This window comes from Panthera uncia, chromosome X (assembly GCF_023721935.1).
Source record: "Panthera uncia isolate 11264 chromosome X, Puncia_PCG_1.0, whole genome shotgun sequence".
Lineage (NCBI taxonomy): Eukaryota > Metazoa > Chordata > Mammalia > Carnivora > Felidae > Panthera > Panthera uncia.
Genome location: NC_064817.1, coordinates 115,472,293 through 115,494,523, shown reverse-complemented (window position 1 = coordinate 115,494,523; position 22,231 = coordinate 115,472,293). Strand labels below are relative to the sequence as shown.

The following is a 22,231-nucleotide window of genomic DNA, read 5'->3' as shown; positions in this document are numbered from 1 at the left end:
TTTCTCGAAACCTCAATTTTATTGATCTCGTTACAACTCTAGTTAAACACATTGCGCTCTGTGAGTACATGACTCATGAACAAAGAGAATTAAATGAATAGCTTGAGACATTATGTCCCGTTCATTTTGTGTAACTGCAGAACTGCAAGTTGGCTTTACTGGTCTTTGGGTGGTAATATCTCCTTTTTTAATCAACAAAATGGTGATTCCCAGTGAAATGAATGCACCCAAGGAGTCTACATTGAAGAGAAGTATGCAATTGGTGTGTTTACTACTATTGAAATACAGCTATAGAAAGAGTAACAACCATTTATAGATCACTTCCTATGGGCCACGAACTGCCTCAGACCTCCTGCAGAATCCCATTGATTCTTCAAGTCTATAATGTAGGTCCTATTGGAATTATAATTGTTCGAATTTTACAGATGGGGAAATAGAGGCTCATAGTTCTCATTCATAGTAAGTGATAGAACTCGAGCTGAAACCTCTATTTATCTGATCTCAAGGCTCATACTATTACTATGCTACAAAAAAAAAAAAAAATCGCACAGTGATACAGGAAAAAAAAAATATGCTGAGTCCAAAGATAACATTGCAAATAGAAACCTACTTTATTCCAATAATGAATTTTGCTGAAAGAGAAGCAGGTCATACTTTTTAAACTTCCCACAATGTCTATTTCCCTATACAGTTGTATCTGTTGCCAGCTTGCATTTCTTCCAAAACAGGAGGCCCATTCATGTCCCCAAGTCTTTCTACGTGGTGTCCCTTTTATCTGGAATACTCTTTCTAAAGTTTTTCCAGATGATAAATTCCTACTCATCTCTCAAGGTGCCGTCAATAATGCCCCAATCTCCAGCTGCTTGCAGAATTGAAAAAAATAATGAACAGAGGTGACCTCCGTCAACTCTTAGAGCTATTTAGTACCTTCAAAAATCTTTACTTACTTACCGCTTCCTCACCTTCTACGCTGTACTCCATCTTTGCTTGCTTAGTGAAGACCTGACTTGCTACAATGCTTCCCCTCTCTGTCCACATCAATTTTTCCTCTTCACCGGAGCAGTCTCATCAGCACGCAAAAATTATTTATTCTAAAATAACTCAGGGGCACCTGGGTGGCTTGGTTGAGCGACCAACTTTCGATTTGGGCTCAGGCCATGACCTCACGGTTCTCGCGAGATGGAACCCGCTGTTGGGCTCTGTGCCAACAGTGTGGTGCCTGCTTGGGATTCTCTCTTCCTCGCCCTCTGCCCCTCCCCTGCTCACACAGGCTCTCTCTTGGTCTCTCAAAACAAACACTTAAAAAGAACTCTCGACTCACTCACCAGCTACCCCTGCACTTCCCTGCTCCCTTGTGTAACAATACACGTGAAAAGACTGGCCTATAATGGCTATTTCTTTATTCTCACTTGCGAATGTTCCTGCTTCCCTGTTCAGTCCACTCCAGGCCCACCAGTCACTTGCTGTCTAGCGTCCCAAGCACATTCTCAACACAGAGCCTGCCCGTTTGCTGTTTTTTTCTAACTAGAGTGCCCTCCCCCCGATACAGGCTTTCTCACTTCCTTTTAGACTCAGCCCAAACCAGCTTCCCCGCTCCCAAGCCCCAAGCATCCTCTAACCTCCTTACTCTGCTTAAATGTTCTAGTAACTACCGCCATTTTATTCACCATATGTTTATTCATCTATGTGGTTGTGCCATACCACTAGAATTTAAGTGATCTGAAGGCAGGGACTTGTTTTGGCCACTGCTATATCCCCCGTGTTGAATCAACTGATTGGTTAACTAACTTCTTGAACGGCTTCTTCACATTTTAGGCACAAAGAACATTTCATTCCTTGAAGTGATCATCTTGGTTTCCTTCACAGCTCTCTCATACTTGGCAAGAGAATTTGTTTTCTTGAATAAACAGAAAAATATAGAAATATGAATCTTGAAACAATGGGGGAACCCTGTGCTCAACTGCATCGACTGCAATACAAAACTTTCCTCCCAGCCAATCCAAACATAAAAGGAAATTAATATTAAGGATTTCCTATGACCCGGGCATTGAATTGACATCATGCAGGCAAACTAAGACATAAAACAATCCTGCTATTAGTTACAATCCTGCTCTTATTTACAAATGAAAAAGCTGAGGTTCGGGGTGGGTACAGCAACTCACACAAGGTTACCAAGATGAGAAATGCAGAGTTAGGATTGGAACACAGTGCTCTTGGCATCTAGGGAGTGAATACGTAAGCACTGAGCGCAGTGGTTCTTTAGCTGCTCCAGATTTACCACTGCCTTCTAAATATGAAAATATTAGTGTGGGTGCACCTGGGAGGCTCAGTAGGTTAAGCATCCTACTCTTGATCTCACAATTTGTGAGCCTGCTTGAGATTCTCCTCTCCCCCTATCTGCCCCTCCCCTGCATGCTCATGCTCACCCTCACACTCCCTGGCTCGTGCACGCGCTCTCTCTCTCTCTCTTCCTCCCTCCCTCCCTCAAAATAAATAAACTTAAGGGGCCTCTGGGTGGTTCAGTCAGTTGAGCTTCCAACTTTGGCTCAGGTCATGATCTCGCGGTTCGTGGGTTCGAGCCTCTCATCGGGCTCTGTGCTGACAGCTCAGAGCCTGGAGCCTGCTTCAGATTCTGTCTCCCTCTCTCTCTGCCCCTCCCCTGCTCCTGCTCACTTGCTCGCTCTCTCTCTCTCTCTCTCTCTCTCTCTCTCAAAAATAAAGACATTTTTAAAAATTAAAAATAAACAAAATCAGTGTGATTTATAGAATCAGGGATAAGTGGACCCTCCTTATGCTGTTCTAATTTTATGACAAAAACTTACGTAAGACTAATTTGAAAAACAAAATCTTTATTTTAATGAGTTAAGGTCGTCTAATTACCAATTCATCTTAAAATACTTGCGTATTACACTTTGGTAGCACTTGAGAGGCTAAGTTATTCTTGGCATTTATTGCTCCTAAAAATCTTGTGATACACATAGGAAAGACCCCCTTTTCAACTGGGAAAACTGGCTTAACGTGCCAGGATACGTCTACTACAAATCTAGCGTTTTTTCATTCATTTTAAATGGACACATCATAAACCCAGAACAAAGTTGGAGAGGCATTCAATGTAATGCTGGAACCCCTGGGCTAAGTATAGGGGGCAGGGTGTCAAAAGCGCATAGGATATAATAAAAATAAATAAAAATCGGATTTATCGTGGACGTATTTAAGTTTCCTTGATCCAACAACGTCAACACCAAGACTTGTTAGAAGTATTTGGTGGGAAAAAAAATGGAAAGACAGATACAAAACAGAAAATAGAGTGGAAGGCTTAATCATCTTACACAATAGTGGAGATGGAAAGCAAAGTTGGCATCTGTCAGACTCCCTGATTGCATTCTAACAGTAACCGAAATGCAGAAATTAAATGCTCTGATTTGTTACTCTAAAGGTTAAGAATTTCCTCATGATTTATATGTAATCGTTGAGAAATTTACGTCTAAAATCATATGTATACCTGCCATTTCCAATTCCTTCTCAGAAAAGCACTTTGAAGTTAGATTCAAATCTACATTACATTGGCCCTTGCCCCAATTGCAGGCAAGAAAGGACTTTTTAAAATCCTGGCATTTTCTATGAAGCACTTTTGTGTTACATTTTAAACTATGCATGTTCTCCTCCCTTCACAGATGACTATTAACTGTAGTCGGAAGCACTGAGGTAGCTGGCCAAATGCTGAAGCGCTAACACTGTAAGAGATGAAAGGCTGGTTCGGGCTCCTTTAGTCCTTAGCATTAGCTGGAAAGCCTAGATGATAACAACTTGAACGGTCATTCATTCATTCATCTATTCATTCGAGCCCTTAATGAACATTACCTACACAAAAGACACTTTGATATGTGGCCAAATAGCCTGCTGTAAATAAAATGGACTTTAAGATGTACCATTAATGCAATCAAAAATTCAATTAGATCTCCTCCAAGATTTAAGTATTAACATTGAAAGGAAGCTGGCCTACTTCATTCTATTCCACGAGGAAAGAGGTAAAGGAAGGCTGTGGGATGAGAGTTGCCTGTTAACTGGGAAGGATATGGCGAGTGAAATTGATCCAACCCTTGGTTCCAATCCTGGCTCCGTTGCCTGCCTCTGAAAAAAGACGTCATATTTGACCAAATTAACTTTGTGATGAAGAACAAAAGTGGGAAAAGCGGAATGAAAGAACTCTCCAAGACACTGTATAAATCTCTATTAGTAATGCCTTTGATAGTAATGCATTAAAATCCCAATAAATGATATATGCTAATATTCTGATATCAAGCCAGAATTTTTAAAAAGGATAACGAGTAGGTCTTTTTTCTTTATCCCTCTTTAATGAATCATTTCTCCATCCAGTGTCAAATATCCTGGGTGCCATGGAGCCAATGTGAAGGCTTTATGTTTCGTACTAGGTCCGGACTCTCTATGTTCTTCCATATAAAATAGATAATGACTGTCTTGCCGATTTGGTGGGGTTTACTGAATGTTATGTACAATGTGAAAAATGTACCTTCAAATATAAAACCGACTTTTTTTATAATTAATAATGATACAGTAACAGAATTCAACAAGTTTATGTCCATGGGTCTCCGTTTTGATTTTAAGAGGCAGCAAAAGGTCACATTTAACTACAAACTCAATCCAGCGTGCCTGGGCTCAAATCTCACCTCCCCCACTTATTCTCTCTGCCTCAATTTTTCTCATCTGTATGTAACAGGAGGAAAAACAGCCCCTGCGGACTAAGGTTACCATAAAGACTCGGAGCTCGCGTGGGCAAAGTGCTTAGAATAGTGCCAGGCCATAGTGAGTCCTGTAGAACTTTTTGCTATTCTAGTTTTATTAACGTTCAAAATCACAGATTGGAACTACATCTGTGTATACATATAATATTCTTATTATTCTATGAAATAAGTCTTATTTCGCATTATCAAGGAGAAAGTAATTATAATTATTATTTGCTACCAACTGACTGTAAAAACTCATCATTTCCGTAGTTCCAAGCACAGGCCTGGAGAAATTGGCAGCATCATTGAAGTCTTAAGGCTCAGACAGGACAGTAGGGCTCACTCGTGGAATATATACCACTGATTACACCTTGCATGTTCTCGTGCAAGGTATTCTCTGGTGGCCACATTTGCCATTTAATGAAGTGGCCATCTGTTTCTGTCCTCAAGTACTCGGTCAGGTTTGAGAAATCGAATTAGCTGCCCTCTGGAGATTTTGAAAATGTTTGCAGAGTGTGTGCCCTCTCTTGCAGACAGTATTTCTAAAACCCTCATGTAAAATCGTACTACACCTATAAGCCCAGAATGTGTTTCTTTATTGTAACGCCCTGAATGAAATCTAGGATTTAGTTTGTACTGTGATTAAAAGGCTGTGGATGTCTCTAAAAGAGAGTTAAGAGTCAGAACAACTAAACTCAATTCCTTAGTCTCCAAAGTTCCAGAATTCACATATACCAAGTTAGAGAATGGCTCTACTTACAACTAAGGAGAATTCCAACATCCAAAATTAAAAAAAATATCCCAACCGTCTACAAGAGACAGTACATGTACTTTTTAATGTTTTCCAGACAAACCAGGACTTCACTTTGAGCGGATTCTTGATCTGGAGAATGGGAATCAAAGTGTAACTTGACTAATGGCTACAGACTATAAAATCCTGATACACCTTATCAATAGGATAGTCCCGAATGGGCACCACCTGTGATAGGTCTTAGCTGGGACCCAAGAAAACTGGTCTCTCCTCTTTCCAAGTTCTACAACAATGTCAGATATCCTAAGATCATAGGTGAGGCTACAGTCATCAACTTGCTTCTCCATAAACTTAGTTCTCTTGCTTCTGGTCCAGAGAACCTTTTATGGAAAACATGTTACAACAGTGGTGGCACCTGCAAGGACTTCATGCACTGTGTGTTGACTAAAATCATTCAACTTTCATATAAAGTTGACAGGCAGGCCCCCGATTCTCATCTGAAACATTTACAGAAGCACATAAAAGATACCTAAATTTGCATTAGAAATCCAAATCAAGAATATCAAGGCCCTGACGTATCCCAGAAAAAAAGAATGCCCAGATAAAACAGGCATGGGGGACTAGTACATAATTTCATGGCAACAGAAAGGGTAGGAAAAGATTCTCAGTCCTGTTCTGTCGAGCACAGATTCCACCGGCTAGGAAACTTGGCACACAAAGGAGGCGACCCCCGGTCTCTAATATCACAACTGCTTTCTGAGGAAGTAAAAGGCTTTTCTCCTGGCCTCCATCATGGCCATTAACATTTTCCATTTTTTTTTATGTGTTGGGAATGCAGTGAGGTAGAGAGCAAAACCTACAGGACAGGTCTCCCAGCATTCTCAAGTTAAAAGCTTGTCCTGCAAATATGTAACCACTAGACAGACCCTGGAAGAGGAGCAAGATAAACATTATAGAAGGTTGCAACGTACCCAGATATTAATATCCCTTTGTAGAATCAGATAGCCGGGCCCTAGAAGTTAATATCCCTTTGTAGAATCAGATAATCAGGCGCTAGAGGGAAATAAGATCTCTCCTCCTCCGTCCAGCAGTACCACACTATTAAAGTACCCCAGACTTCAGAAATAATGGTAAGTGGCTACATACATAAGCAAAACCCCAACATAGTATCAAAGAAAAGGACCTAAGAGCACCCACGTAGAACCTGAGGGTAATCAGCAAAATTATCTACATTGTTTAGCGGAAACCCACAGATGTGAGTGAAACTCATTATTTCAAAGTAAATAAAACTCATTACTTCAAAGTTAATGAAACAGAAACAACAATATGGAGGCTTTGAAAAGATTTCATGGTCAAGGGAGAAGGAAAACACAGGTATGCTTGAGAAATACTCAGCGTTAATTAATAAGGAAATTTCAGAAGTCACCTGCTTTGCACACTCACTTAAAATGAAGAGAAAAGAAACTTAGATAAGCAAATGGTAAAATGAAATAAGACCATAAGAAACTAAGGTAGAAAGGTCGCTTATTTCAACGTCCAGAGCATCGAAGGGAAATGGAGATCAGAATTTTATAAGTAAGCCACATAGAAATGCTGGAATAAGAATTTTCATCCAAAGCCAAAAAAGAGCAAAAATTATGCTGGGGAGTGTCAAATCAGTGATGTAACATTCAAGTCTGAGGAACTAACATTATTAATAAAGTATCCAATTCCAAAATGCTGGGGTTTTGTTCTAGTCAACTCTCCACCCGATGTGGGGCTAGAACTCACAATCCCGCAATTAAGAGTCCCACGCTCTACTGTCCAAGCCAGCCAGGTGCCTCCAAAATACCGTAAGAGTTTGAAGTAGTATAGCATTTTGGAAGGCAATATGGCAACCCTGTAGGGGAATAAAGGCCTTGAAATGTGATCAAATATTTGTTTATAAGGGCATCTTATTATTTATATATTATGGTATTTAGAATATTTCTAGCCTTATTTAGTCTCAATGTCTAAAGTTACATGAACGCTCAAGTAAACTGTGCTAGAACCACGAGATGGGACGCCACGCGAGTCGACAAACCGGAGAATGTTGTACATTTTCGATCAATTCTCCCCCAAATCCTCAACTCCAATGAACTGAAATCAATGAAACAAAAAAAATGAGAAAACACCTACGCTAAAACTGGGAAGTTACCTCAAAGAACATCTGTCAAATAAAATGCATAATTGACCATACTGGGGAAAAAACAAAACAAAACAAAACAAAAGTATTCCTGCTTCAGAGTCTGCCACCTTACTTCAGACAAAAAGATGAAGAACTTTTGAAGAATGGATGGCCAGAGACCCAGTTGGGTGTGGACCACCATATTTTGGAGCCTGATCATCCATTAGAGATTGGCAGTAATCATAGGGCCTCAAAAGTGACTACCCAGTCTCACTCAGTCATTTTGATTTTTAATATCAACTCCCGACTCAGTTTTAAAGGAGAAGGTAGATGGGAAGAAAATGGAAAATGCCGTTTGGGAGTTTTACAGCTGTGACCTAAAAGAATTTTTAGACCTAAAGAAATGCTTTTTATGTTACAAGGCCACAAGCTGAGGAGCAAGGTTTTATCCCAACCTCCCATCCAGAAGATTAGCTCTCACAGGGGCGCCTGGGTGGCTCAGCTGGTTAAGCATCCAACTCTTGGTTTCGGCTCAGATCACGGTCTCACGTTTCAGGAGTTCAAGCCCTGCGTCGGGCTCTGCGCTGACAGTGCGGAGCCTGCTTGGGATTCTCCCTCTCCCTCTCCCCTGTTAACTTTCTCTGTCTCACAAAATAAATAAATAAACTTCAAAATAATTTTTTTTTTTGAAAAAAAGACTAAATCTCACAGAAAAGAAAGAAACACTGAATAACAAAAGGACAGGACAGGCCTTCAACACCATAGACAGAGCTGATCCCTGGTGCACAGTTTCATCATACATCCTTTTTCATTTTTAGAATAGTTTTAGGTTTACCAAGAAGTTGCAAATATAGTACAGCAAGTTCCTATGTAACTCCATTGCCCCTACCGCTAACAATTGACATTATCATAGGACGTTTGTCACAATGAATGAACCTGTATTAATATGTTATCACTAAGTCCACATTTTATTAGGATTTCCTTAGTTTTTTTTTTTTTTTTAACGTTTATTTTATTTTTGAGACAGAGAGAGACAGAGCATGAACGGAGGAGGGTCAGAGAGAGGGAGAGGGAGACACAGAATCCGAAACAGGCTCCAGGCTCTGAGCTGTCAGCACAGTGCCCGACGCGGGGCTTGAACTCACGGACCGCGAGATCATGACCCGAGCCGAAGTCGGCCGCTTAACCGACCGAGCCACCCAGGCGCCCCAGGATTTCCTTAGTTTTTACTTAAGGTCCTTTCCCTGTTCCAGAATACCATATCACATTTAATCATCAGGTCCCCTTGGACTCGTCTTGGTTATGACAGCTTTCCAAGCTTTGATTTTGATGACCTGGAGAGTTTTGAGTAATACTGTTCAGGTATTTTGTAGTAGGTCCCTCAGTTGGAGTTTATCTCAAGTATTTCTCACAATCAGACTGAAGTTATGGATTTGGGGAGGAAGATCACAGAAATAAGGCGCCTATCAGATCAAAGGTACATCCGGACAATAGAACCTATCACTGTTGATGTTGACTGTGGTTGCCTGGCTCAGGTAGCATTGGTCAGGTCTCCCCACTGCAAAGTTACTTTCCACCCTCCCTTTTCAGACTTGATCCTTTGGAAGGAAGTCACTATGCACAGCCCACAATTAAGGGTGGGAAGTTATGCAGGGAGTATCTCTGTAAAAGGATATTCTTCGGCATAGATTTGTTCATTCCCATTTATCCAGTCATTGATTTATATTCGTATGGACCCGTGGACATTTATAATTTGGTTTCTAGTCCAATACTACTTTATTTTTGCTGAAATTGTTCTGGCTTTGGACATTGGGAGGCGTTTTCATTCATTCCTATACCCCTTGGATGTACCCCCACGATTGTATTTGTTTTGATCTGTTTACTTCCTGACACAAGACGCCCCAGGCTCATGTTGGATATCCCCTGTCACAGTACTAGAAGCAACCATTTGCCAAAGAACTATGGGAAACTTTTTAGTCACACTTAGTTTCCAATAGTCCTGGTTTTGTATGTACATCATCCTATCATTGGCAAATAACAATTTAATTTCTCCCTTTCTGTTTATTTGTATTTATTTTAGAACTTCTGTCTAATCACATCAGCAGGTTCTTCCAGAAATATACATACATATTTGCACATACTTATCCGTGTTTAGAAAAAGCAAAACCTGAGGCTAGAACATCCAGAAACAAACCTAGTCTGTGATTTAAAAAAAAATAATAATAAGTGGAAAAAAGATACGCTATTTACTAACAGCGTTACAATGATTAGGTAACAATGGGTCAGAAATCTACCTCGTGATTGTAATCGGAATGAATCTCCTATGCAAAATAGAAAAAATCAGGACGATAGGAGAACAAAAGTACAAAACACCTTAAATGTAAAACACGTTACATTCGCTGGTAGGAATAACGCGTCTGCCAACAATCGTGTGCAAGGTTTGGTGTGGATCGAGGTATTCAGTTCTATTCTGTATGCACCCAGGAGTAGAATCTTTTGGTCATACGTTAACTCTATGTCTAGCTTTTTATAGAACTATTAAACTGTATCCTAAAGTGCTTGTACTATCTTACATTCCCACCAGCAAAGTATGACGGTTCCAATTCTCCATATCCTCACCAACAATTGCTATCGTCTGCTTTTTATCACAGCCATTGCAGTACATGTGAAACAGTACCTCATCGTGGTTTTGATTTGCGTTTCCCCAAAAGCTAATGAGGTTGAGGGTCTTTGGTTCTATAACCTAGTTAGCCATCTGCCCAGCTCTTTGAAACGCTCATGTCCCAAATGAACTTCGTGTGTCATGTGGCCTTAATTTTAAACCAGTGCATCCCAAATATACTCTGAATATTTGATGAAATAGATTCCAGTCATTTGAATGTGCTTTGATAGCAGAAAAAAAAAAAAAACTATTTCATACAGAAGATAAAGACACAAAAGTAGCCGACCAAAATATTGACAGTGATTACCTTTTGGGTGGAAAAAATCACAGGTAATTTGGATTTATGTGTGTGTGTGTGTGTGTGTGTGTGTGTGTGTGCCTTGTTCTGTACTAGGAAGTATCTAATTCTAGTTGTTTTGGTCAAATTAAAAGATGAATAGAATTTGAAAGGTCAAATATTACCATAAGGGTCAAAAAAAAAAAAAAAAACACAACAGTGGTCTACTCTATGATGCACCAAACTCATTTACTCTCTCCAGAGGTAGCCACTTTGAAATTTTAAAGGTTTTCAGGGTTATCTCTAAGCATGTTTTGGGGCACTTGGGTGAGTCAGTCGGTTAAGCGTCCAACTTTGAGTCAGGTCATGATCTCGCAGTTTGTGAGTTCGAGCCTCGTGTCAGGTTCTGTGCTGACAGATTGGAGCCTGGAGCCTGTTTCAGATTCTGTGACTCCCTCTCTCTCTCTTTCTGCCCCTCCCTCACTCACGCTCTGTCTCTCAAAAATAAACATCATTAAATAAACATGTTTTAGTATTTCCTAAATTTTCAACTGTATATACTATAAAATTCCAACTAGGAAGAGGAGGAAACCTAGCTTTTTCAGCCATCTCCCAAAGATAGTTGCCCCCCCCAATTTTTAGATATATAACTTGTCAGCTTTTAATATCTGTATAGTTGTCATAATATAATCAGAGATGAGCTATGGGTTATACCATAATTACATTTACATTCCCTGCAACATTTTGTTTTAAAGGAATTAATTATCATGTGCATATCTATTTATAACTGATCCCAAAATCTGTCAGTTTAATTCCTTCGTTACAGTCAAACACGTAAGATAACCTGTCAGCTCCAGTTTTTTCCCCTTCAGTGACCCCCTGTGCCCTCAGAGATCTCATACCAATCTGGACTGCATCTAATTGAAGCAAACCTGTCATCACAGCACTTCTCTACAACTTCATCCAGAGAAATCCTTTCCTTAGCCTTCCTATGTTGGATCTCTGGTTCTCTGGATACCAAGCCTTCCCCATTAGTAGTCTAATCCCTTGTTTTAGTGTGGCACATTCTTCAGTAGCTTCCTGAGAAAGGATGTTTGAACATTAGATTTGGGATCTTGAATGCCTAAAAATATCTGCACCCTGCCATTATATTTGATGAATAGTTTGGCTGTGTATGGAACTATGGATTGGAAAAAAGTATCCATTTTTTCTTCATTGCCTTTAGATTCAAATTTTAAGAATTCGGATGTCACATAGCTCTTGGGGTATCTGGGTGGCTCAGTTGGTTAAGCATCTGACTCTTGATTTTGGTTCTCTCTCAGTTTGTGAGATTGAGCCCTGCATTGGCACAGAGCCTGCTTGGGATAGTCTCACCACCCCCCCCCCCCCCCCCCCCCCCCCCCCGCCATTGTTCTGTCCCTCTGCCAATTACGCACACACTTGTGCGCTCATTCTTAAAAAAAAATGCTGATGTCATTCTAATTCCTACTCCTTTGTATATAATCTGACCTATTTTAAGTATGTTAGCTCTAAAAGCTTATGGGATCCTCTCCTCTCTATCTCTAGCATTTTCTCCCCTTAGTTGATATCAGACTTCTTGAATAGATTCTCTGAGTTTCTTAATTTATCTTTGAATTTATGGAATTTTCCATTTTTGCTGGTCTTTAGGACAGATTTCTCATGTTTATACCTTAACCCTGCAGTTACCAACTTAATTTGGCTTTCAAAAAAATTTTGAATAGCTCTTACTCTGTGAATTATTTTTATTTTTTTTGTAAGGTTTATTTTTGAGAGAAATGGGGGAGAGTGTGTGTGTGAGTGGGTTAGGGGCAGAGAGAGAGGGAGACACAGAATGTGAAGCAGGCTCCAGGCTCTGAGCTGTCAGCACAGAGCTCGACATGGAGGTTGAACTTGTGAAGCACGAGATCGTGACCTAAGCTGAAATTGGACGCTCAACCAACTGAGCCACCCAGATGCCCCTGTTTTTTTTTTTTTTTTAAATAGTATGAGGTCTGTTTCATCACTAGTTTCTTCATATGTTATTATCTCCTCTGAGTATCATTTTAATTTTAATCTTGTCTTTTAGGTTAAATGCTTTCCTCAATGTCTACCGACACTTGACTGGCAGTTTATATTTAAGGGCGAAATATTTAAATGTGGATTAGAAGTTCTATGTGCAGGTGGGGATGGGGTAGGGGAAGAGACTGCTTTACCTCTCACCTGGAGTACAGAAGCCTGGCTGCCAGTGTTCTGATCTCCAAGTGGGAGACAGGACTAGGATCTTGTGGTTAAATATGCTATTGTCCATTACCTCGTGTTCTGTCCGACACCTCACCCGGAACGGTACCTTGTTTCCACGAGTCCAGAATTTCTTTGGGCTCAATCTCCTCAGTCTCTCTAGAGGTCCCAACTACGATCTTCTGCTGCTGGATTTGGGAGGTCATCTGGGTCGTCTGGTAGCCCTTAATATAGACTTTTGACCAGTAGTATCGCAGCACACCTCACGTGTACTTCTGCTCCCAGAAGTACCCGGCGCCTTCCATTTTCTGAGCCTTTGCAAGATACAAATGTGCTGTGCAAGCCAGCTTTGCACACAGTGAAGACGAGCGACATCCGTGAGAATTGGCATAGTTATCAAGGAGATCCTAATCCCATTTGTCCCGGGTTTCTAGCTCCCAAACAGGAGGCTGGGACATGTTCGTGTGGCTGGGGAAACTGACCAACCTAAGAAGATACTTTGTTCATAGTCCTTGCCACAGCGGGTCTTCGCCTGTCTGCATTGTGCTAATTAAGTTACCACTTGTCCATCTTGCAAGATTTTTTTTAACCATTTTTGGAATCATTTTCTTACCCATATTTTGTTTATTTGTGTATTTGTAGATGCTTGTTCCTTCACTCTAACTTTATTGGCTATGAATAGGAGTTAAAAGCGGATGTTCAATTGGCCATGTTTAACTATGCTTCTATTAAATCAGAAACATCAGAGTCTAGATAACACTGAAAATTCAAGTTTGAACCCTTAGTGTTGTAGCGTCTGGTTAATTCCACTCTTGATAGTGGCTCAGTTAGAACTTAGCCTGCCTGCACAGATTATGACTTCTTTTAGCTCTGTGCCAGAGAAGAGCCATGCTAAGCGTGCCTGGGTGCTGCAAATACCTTTGAGGATCCAACTAAACTCACTCATTATAAAAAATCTATTCACGTTATCCTACGACAGATCTTGAGAATTTGATCTTGCACGACTAAAACTGTCCACTGAACAAGTCCCAGCTTCCCCCACAGCAAGCCCTATTCTACTTTGTTTCTAGAAGTCCAACTGCTTTATACACCTCATCTAAGTAGATTCATACCGGTTTTGTACTTTCGTAATGGGCTTATTCCACTTAAGGTAATGTTCTGAAGGTGCATCTATGGTGGGGCATGTAATAAGACTTTTTTAATGTTTATTTTTGAGAGAGACAGAGCATGAGTGGGGGGAGGGGCAGAGAGAGAGTGGAAGAATAGAGGATCTGAAGCAGGTTCCAAGAGGACAGCAGAGCGCCTGATGTGGGGCTCGAACTCACAAACTGGGAGTTCATGACCGGAGCTGAAGTTGGACGCTTAACTGACTGAGCCACTCAGGCACCCCCCCTAAGACTTTCTATGGCTGAGGGATATCCTTACGTTTGTGTAGACCTCATTTTCTTTATTCATTCATCCCTCAAACGGACCTTTAGTTTTTCACATCGTGGCTATTGTGAATAGTACTGCAATGAACATAGGAAGGTAATGTTTTTTATTTTGATTTTTTCTGGATAAAAAGCGGGACTGCTGGATCATAGGATAGTTGTTTTTAATTTGAAGAGCCTCCATATTCTTTTCCATGGTGACTGCACCATTTTGCAATGCCACCAACAGGGCTCCAATTTCCCCACATCCTCACCAACATTTGCTTTTTTTCCCCCCAATAGTGGCCATCCTAATGTGTGTGAGGTGATACGGTAATTTTGATTTATATTTCCTTGATGATTAGTCATCTTGAAGATGTTGAACCTAATTAGATTTTGTCAGCTGAATGATTTCCTATTTTCATGTGCTTGTGAGCCATTTGTAGATCTTTTGAGAAATAGCTATTCAAGCCCTTTGCCCATTGTTTAAATGAGGTTACCTGATTTGCTATTGAGTTGTGGGAGTTCTTTATATATTCTGGACGTTAAGCCCTTACCAGATATATGCCTTTCGAGTATTTTCTCTCATTCTGTAAGTTGCCTTTTCACTCTAGGTTTTTTCCTATGCTGAACAGTTTTAAGTTTGACATAGTCCCACTAGTCTATTTTTGCTTTTGTCACATGTACAGTCGGGGTCCAATCCAAGTTTTACTGCACATTTCTGACCTAATATTTCACCAAAGTTTTGTTTTTACCAAATGGAAAATGAGGATACGTACGTGATAAATTGATATGCCCAGTGTACTTTTCATCTCTATTGAGCAATTACAGAAGATTCGTTTTAGACTTTGTATGCAGTATAGTTTCACAAGTCCCTGGCCATAAACCCAGGTCTGTCTGGCCTACTGCATCAATAACAACATGTGTTCTACAATTCAGTGATTTTAGTGATCAACAGCGTTTTACTGAGATCAAGGGATCAAGGACTAATTAAAATTGAAGCTTAAAAAATGAATATCAGAAGGAAGTCAAAATCACACTCAGACAGGATAGGTCTTTCAGCAGATCCAAGAAACCAAAGAACTGCTAAAACTAACAAAAATGTTTGAGGTGACTGGCTCTTTCACCAATACGCAGAAATTAATAGCTTTTCCATAGATAAGATAATCAGCCTTAAAACTAAAGAAATTTCCAACCGCCACAAAATGTGAAACAGAAATAAACTCATTACGGGGCGCCTGGGTGGTAGAGTCACTTAAGCGCCCGACTTCGGCTCAGGTCACGATCTCGCAATTCAGGAGTTCCAGCCCGGCATCTGGAGCCTACTTCGGATTCTGGGTCTCCCTCTCTCTCTGCCCATCCCCACGCGCCACCCCCCCCCCCCCGGTCTCAAAAATAAATAAAAAACTTAAGAAATTAAAAAATAAACTCATTACGAAACACATTGCTACTATATGAGAAAAAGCTATAAAACTCAGGTAAGGGACATAAAAGGAGGCCTGAGTAAATAGAGAAGCATTTTGCTTTTGGATAGGAATGGACAACATAGTTATCGTGTCAAGTCTTCCAAATTAAACTATAAATTTTATGGAATAGCACTTGAAATTTAAACAATTTGAGAACTTGACAAAGTGAGAGTAAAATTGATGTGGAAAATAAACGTTAGAGGTCATCCAGGAAAATTCTGAGAAAGGGGAGGGATGAGGCCTATCAGCCCTATTAGCCAATAGGACTTATTACAAAGCTGCAGTAACTAAGGCCCAGGAACAGACGGACAGATGGCTGTGACTGAAGACAATACAGAAAAAAGGCTTTCCTCTAAGTGTAGAATGATTAAAAATAGAAACAGTTTTTACCTGAAATGAAACCTCTTAGAGGCTCAAGAAAGACTGCATTAAAATATCTAAATTCTTGCTTGGCTAATAGCCCTCTTAATTAAGGCAATCCTGAATATTAAATAAACCGGCAATCCCCCCACAAATTACTTATAATCCCTCCTCTCCCGTCAAATTTTTCTTTGGGCTTACATCTAGTTTCACCCCCATGCTAGATATAGATTATAGATGTCAAATATACTATAGGGCTTTCACATAGTTACAAGACACTGTAAAAAGATAACATTTCATGAATGTTTTCCTATTTTCTATATAAAACCTTGAAGTGACTAATTTGACAGTTCTCTATCATTTGGCATGAATGGGTCAGGATTTTAAAACTGAATATTGTGGGGCACCTGGGTGGCTCAGTCAGTGAAGCGTCCGACTTCAGCTCAGGCCCTGATCTCATGGTTTGTGGAATCGAGCCCCGCGTGGGGCTCTGTGCTGACAGCTCAGAGCTTGGAGCCTGCTTCAGATTCTGTCTCGCTCTCGCTCTCGCTCTCCCTGCTCTTCCCTCGCATGCACACACATTCTCTCTCTTTCTCTCTCAAAAAAATAAATATACATTAGAAAATTTTAAATAAAAATAAAAGATAAAACAATATTGTTACATATTAATTTCTATTCAGGTTTTATTGTATAAATGTCAGAGCCATTTAGCCCATGGTCTCAATTATTCTTTTGTAGTCAATTGTGGGAGATACATTTCTGGAACAAATGTTTTAATAAATATAAACTGCTTTTTGAAAGCATTAGATGAATGTACATTGCAATAAATAATTGATTGCTTAACTATGTTTACATAACATATTTTTCCCAGTTTCAGAGTAAAAAGATAACTTGATTTTAATCTGTACTCTACAAATTGATAGTGTTACTGCAGTGATACTGAAATTTTCTGCTATACATATATACACGTACCTCAGTTTAATTATCTAAATATCATTTCCTTACCCACACATCTCTAATATCAGAGGTTAACTTAAATACAAATATCATTTACTATTAAACCAAAAACTCCACTCCTATTAAGTCTGATAGGAAACTTTTCTATTAACCCACGATGAACCCAATAAGAAAATTTTTAACTCCTCAAATAAGTTTCTATAAAATATTAGAAAACACAGATTTGCAATAAACAGGCATTTTTTTTGGATCAAATGTAAAAAGAAAACTAAAAAGACCTCTCAGTCATGAGAGCATAGGAGGAAAATAGGAAGAAAAAAAGTAGCTTGGATAAAGGATTCTCGGGAGTAGCTGTGATAGTTTGTCCTCCTAACAAGGAGACATCGAGGAAAGAGTGGCAAGAGAATGAGTGGTTTTCTGAAAAGATGAATTACTAACAATCACTCAGAGATAAATAGAAAACCATATGAAAGCTATAATCATTTTAAAATTTCATTAGTATTCAAAAATCTATCCACAAAGCACCATTTCTAATGAACAGTCTAAGGACAGGGAAATAATTTGCATAGGGTAGAGTTTAAGAGTAGAGATTGTAGGGGCACCTGGGTGGCTCAGTCGATTAAGTTTCTGCCTCTTAATTTGGGATTCCGGCCATGATCTCACAGTTCAGGAGTTTGAGCCCCTCATCGGTCTCCTCTGTGCTGCTAGCTTGGGATTCTCTGTCTGTCTCTGTCTCTCTGTCTCTGTGTCTCTCTCTCTCTGCCCTGCCCCTGTTCACAATTTCTGTCAAAAATAAAACGTTTTTTAAAAATTATTCATCAGATGAAGTTTAGATCAGTGGAAAACCACACTGATCTCACTCTGGTTACTGAAAGCTTAGAACAAATTCCCTGTAAGAGAGCTGAGGGAATTTGCTTTTTTTTTTTTTTTTTTTAAGCTCTCACTGTAGAATAGGATAATCAAGTCTAACCTGGCTTCCTATTTGGGGGGGTGGGGTGTGAAACTAAACTTCGTCCATGCTCAGGGAAAGTAGGCTCAAAGCCTAGGGGAGAAAGGTACAGTGGTAGGCACAGGATATAGGATATAGAAATCAAGCCATCTGCAAATTGGCATATAAACATGCCAAGAAAGAAAGGCAATCCTAAACATAATTACAATAACATAAGAAATAACTTTACTTTTTATGACTCAATTACAAATTTAAAACATTGGAGATTTCTATTTGCCTCTAGTCTTAGCCAAGATGAAGTATCCCCATTCCTTCCAATCCAGCAACAGAAACAGATTTAAGGGGGGAAAAAAAAAGCCTATTCCTCCAAGCCAAAAGACTTGAAAAAGAATGAGTTAAAAACAGAATATTTGAAAATATCCATCTGGCTCCAGCCAAACATCAGTGGCAAAAACGTAGCCCTTCTCTAGTTTCAGCTGGCCTGAGCAGGAAGCCAATAGGAAGTGGACATTCCCCCCAAACCCACAGACACAGCCAGCAGTGTTCTGGTTTCCCCAGTTGAACAGCGTCAGGAAACCAAATAGAGATTGGATCTTCCAGCCTGTGCTAAGCAAAAGCAGGTGATGCCCAGCCATGTTGGTATAGGCGGGGCCCTGCAAGGCATTGATCTTTCAACCCCCCACCAGTAGACATGGGTAGTATTCCAACAGTCAGCAAGATTCAGTGAGCGGAGCCTTGGCTCGCACCTGGCAGCGGTGAGATGTAGGGAGCCTACAGAAGTCAGAGCAAATCCACATTCTTCTTCAGGTGCCAGCAGGTTCCAGAAGATAGCTGAATCTCCATCCTCTATTTGGAGAGACAAGACTGAACAAGGTGGTAGGAGCAGAAGGGACACCGTAATTTCCCTCACCGCTGGAGAGAAGCTAACATCCATACCCAACTGACAGCAACAGAGACTAAGCAATATGGTCTAAGCGGGAATAAGGCAGTACAAGTCTGCATTACTGTACTCCTTCTCCATACCCTTGCGCCAGGGGTAGGGAACGGAGTCAGTACCCTCTGTGAAGGGATCGGCAAAGCCAAGGGGTGAGCTGAACTTCTACTCTGCCAATAGGTAATGAAGCCATAGGAGTCAGGACTCCATTTTTGCCAGAGAGGTGTTAGTGAGGCCCCGAGGGAAGTTGAAACCACGTACCCACCAGGGCCTTGCACTACACCCGAACAGGGGCGCTCTCTACTAAGAGCAAATATTCAACAGGATCCACAATCTCCTAGTAGAACATCTTTCTTAGTCTTTTCAGACTGCTGTAATACAATACCATAGATCAGGTGGCGTATAGGTAGAGATTTCGCACAATTCTGGAGGCCGGGAAACCCAAGAGCATAGTGCCAGCATACCTGCTGTCTGGTGAGGGCCTGCTTACCTGGTTCATAGAGGACAGTCTTTTGGTGTTTCTCACCCGGAGGAAGGAGCAAGGGATCTCTCCGGGGCCTCTTTTATGAGGACGGAGCCCTCATTTATAAGGGGGAACCTAATCACCTCCTAAAAGCTCCCACCTCTAAATACCATCATACGGGAGGATAAGGTTTCAACATATGAAACTGGGGAGAAAGGCAAACAGTGTATAACATCATCCCAAAGAACCAGGATACAGTTAAGAAAAAAAGGCACTCATCATACCAAAAACCAGGGGAAAAGAAAACACAAATGAGAAAAGCCAATCAATAAATGCCAAAGTCCTACAGAGTGTGTCCTCTAACCACAATGGAATTGAACTGAAGTCAACAAACAGAGAGAGAAATAGCTCTAAGGATTTGAAAAGTAAATAACATACTTCCAGAGAATCCCTGGGTCAAAGAGGAATTCTCAAAGAATATAGAAATAATATGTGGAACTCAATGATAACGAAAACACAATATATCAGTTTACACAAGAGGCAGTTAAGCAGTGAACGCAGGTAGATTTAGGCTATACATTTACTATAATTGTAATTCATTTCACTAAATCTTTACTTTAGAAACTTAGATTAGCAATAGAATTTCCTGCCTCAAGAAGTTAGAAAAATAAGAGCAAACTAAACCCTAACCCTAAGGACAGGTTAGTAAAAGTGAACACCAAAAGCCAATAAGGTCAGGTTTTTTTTTTAAAATATCAGTAACATTGACAAGCCCATAAAAAGACCAACCAAAAAAAGAGGAAAACACAAAATTCCAACATCAAGAATGGAAAAAGCAGATCATTACAGATCCTGCAGCCATAATAAGGATAATATAAAGGGATTATGTATTATGCTAAGGGAATGCTATAAACAACTCCGTGCACACAAATTGCATACAGAAGAAATGGACTAACCCCTTGCACACCATGAACTGAAATTCACCCAAAATGAAATAGACGACTGCAACAGTCTTATGGCCGTTAAAGAAATCGAATTTGTATTTAAAAAGCGCCTGCAGGGCGCCTGGGCGGCTCAGTCGGTTAAACGTCTGACTTCGGCTCAGGTCACGATCTCGCAGTCCGTGAGTTCGAGCCGCAAGTCGGGCTCTGGGCTGATGGCTCAGAGCCTGGTGCCTGCTTCCGATTCTGTGTCTCCCTCTCTCTCTGCCCCTCCCCCATTCATGCTCTGTCTCTCTCTGTCTCAAAAATAAATAAAACGTTAAAAAAAATTAAAAAAAAAAAAAGCGCCTGCAAAGGAAGTTTCGAGGCCCAGATGGTTTGCAGGAGACTTCCACCACATATTTAAAGAGGAATTACTCCAAATTTATACAATTTCTCCCAGAAAATTAAAGAGGAAGAATCGCTTTCCAACCTGCTTTATGAGGTTATTGTTACTTTGATAACAAACCAGACAAACACAGAGGAAAAAAAAAAAAAAACTATAGGCCAGTATCTCTAACCGACATAGTTGCAAATTCCTCAATAAAATATTTGAAAATTCAATCTAGCAAAAAAGAATAACCACCATGAGCAATTTGGTTTTACTCTAGGTACGGAAGAAAAACCACATGACCACGTCAAGTGACGTAGAACACACATTTGACAAAAGCCGAGGCTTACCATGATTTTTTAAAAACTCAGCCAATTAGGAATAGAGGACTTTCCTCCTCACACACAGCCCACTACACCTCAGAACCAGCAAAGAAACACCAAATCCTTCTCCCGCTTGCAATCTCTCTCACTTACCTTTCTGTTGTACCTCTCCCGCCCGTTCCCTCTTCTTCTGATGCATTTATTTCTCTGGCTTTTTCGCGCCTGCCTCTTCTGCTTTTAAGGTATCATGTGATTGCATTGAGCCCACCTGGAGAATCGAAACCCCCTTTGCCAAATTTAAGGTCACCTGATTACTAACCTCATTACATCTGCCAAATCTCTTCAGAGCAGGATCCAGCTTAGTGCTTGATCGAATAACCAGGTGACAGGACTCTTGGAGAGAGACTTAGATAGACCCCTACCACCGGTGGAAAATTCAGACAACTCTCTGTATGGACAGGGAGAGGAAGTCCTAATGGATAAATTCCGCGTCAGTTTCTTCCTCTTCTCTTCTATTCCTCCAGTGACTAAATCTTCACTTAATGGACGATATGTACGCAGACCGGGCAAGGTGCAAGGGATAGAGCTGCCTAAGAAACCGTCCTGCCCTCGTGGGTAACCTTGTGGCAAGTGCCACGACGTAAAACTGTGTGGCCAATATCAGGAAGGAAAAAGATCGCGTTCAAGAAGAAGCGTGTGTTGGCAGCAGTGCTGTGATAGCTCAAGAGAGGGGCACCCAGACCGGACTGATGAAGACCAAAGTTTGCCATCGACAGCCCTGCAAAGCTGGGGGAGGTGATAATGCCCGCAACGACTTCAGGCCTAAGGTCACTTCTGAGAAATGCTGAGCAGCTATAGCAGTCTTAAGGCAGGGTGGCAAGAATTGTTGAGAATAAGTTTCTTTCTTCTTTCTACTTTTGAAGCATAAGGGGAAATTGAGGGTCAGGTCCCATTGCGTTTTACAAACAAAGCAAATCGTTTCCCTGTGAGCTCTGGGCACGTTTATCAAGTGTCCCTCATCTGTGGGAACTACAGCAATGCCCAGTTGTACGCAGTTCACACTATTGGAATCCTGGTTTTTTTTTTCCCCTAAAATGAAATCTTCCCCAATGATCACTTCCCTTTTCGTTTCTAACTTCCCTGAGGAGGAACAGCTAGGGGTGAAGACACATACCACTGCGGGGTCAGGTGGAAGGTTCCTGAAGGAAACAATGGGAGTGACTATGAGGATACTGACTGA

The 22,231-nt window shown here is 40.6% G+C and overlaps 1 pseudogene; it reads right to left on the bottom strand.

The window, feature by feature from the left end:
- The window catches only part of LOC125931418 (tRNA pseudouridine(38/39) synthase-like), an 87,571-nt pseudogene extending 74,546 nt beyond the window's left edge, over positions 1–13,025 (bottom strand).
- Positions 13,026–22,231: the final 9,206 nt, after the last annotated feature.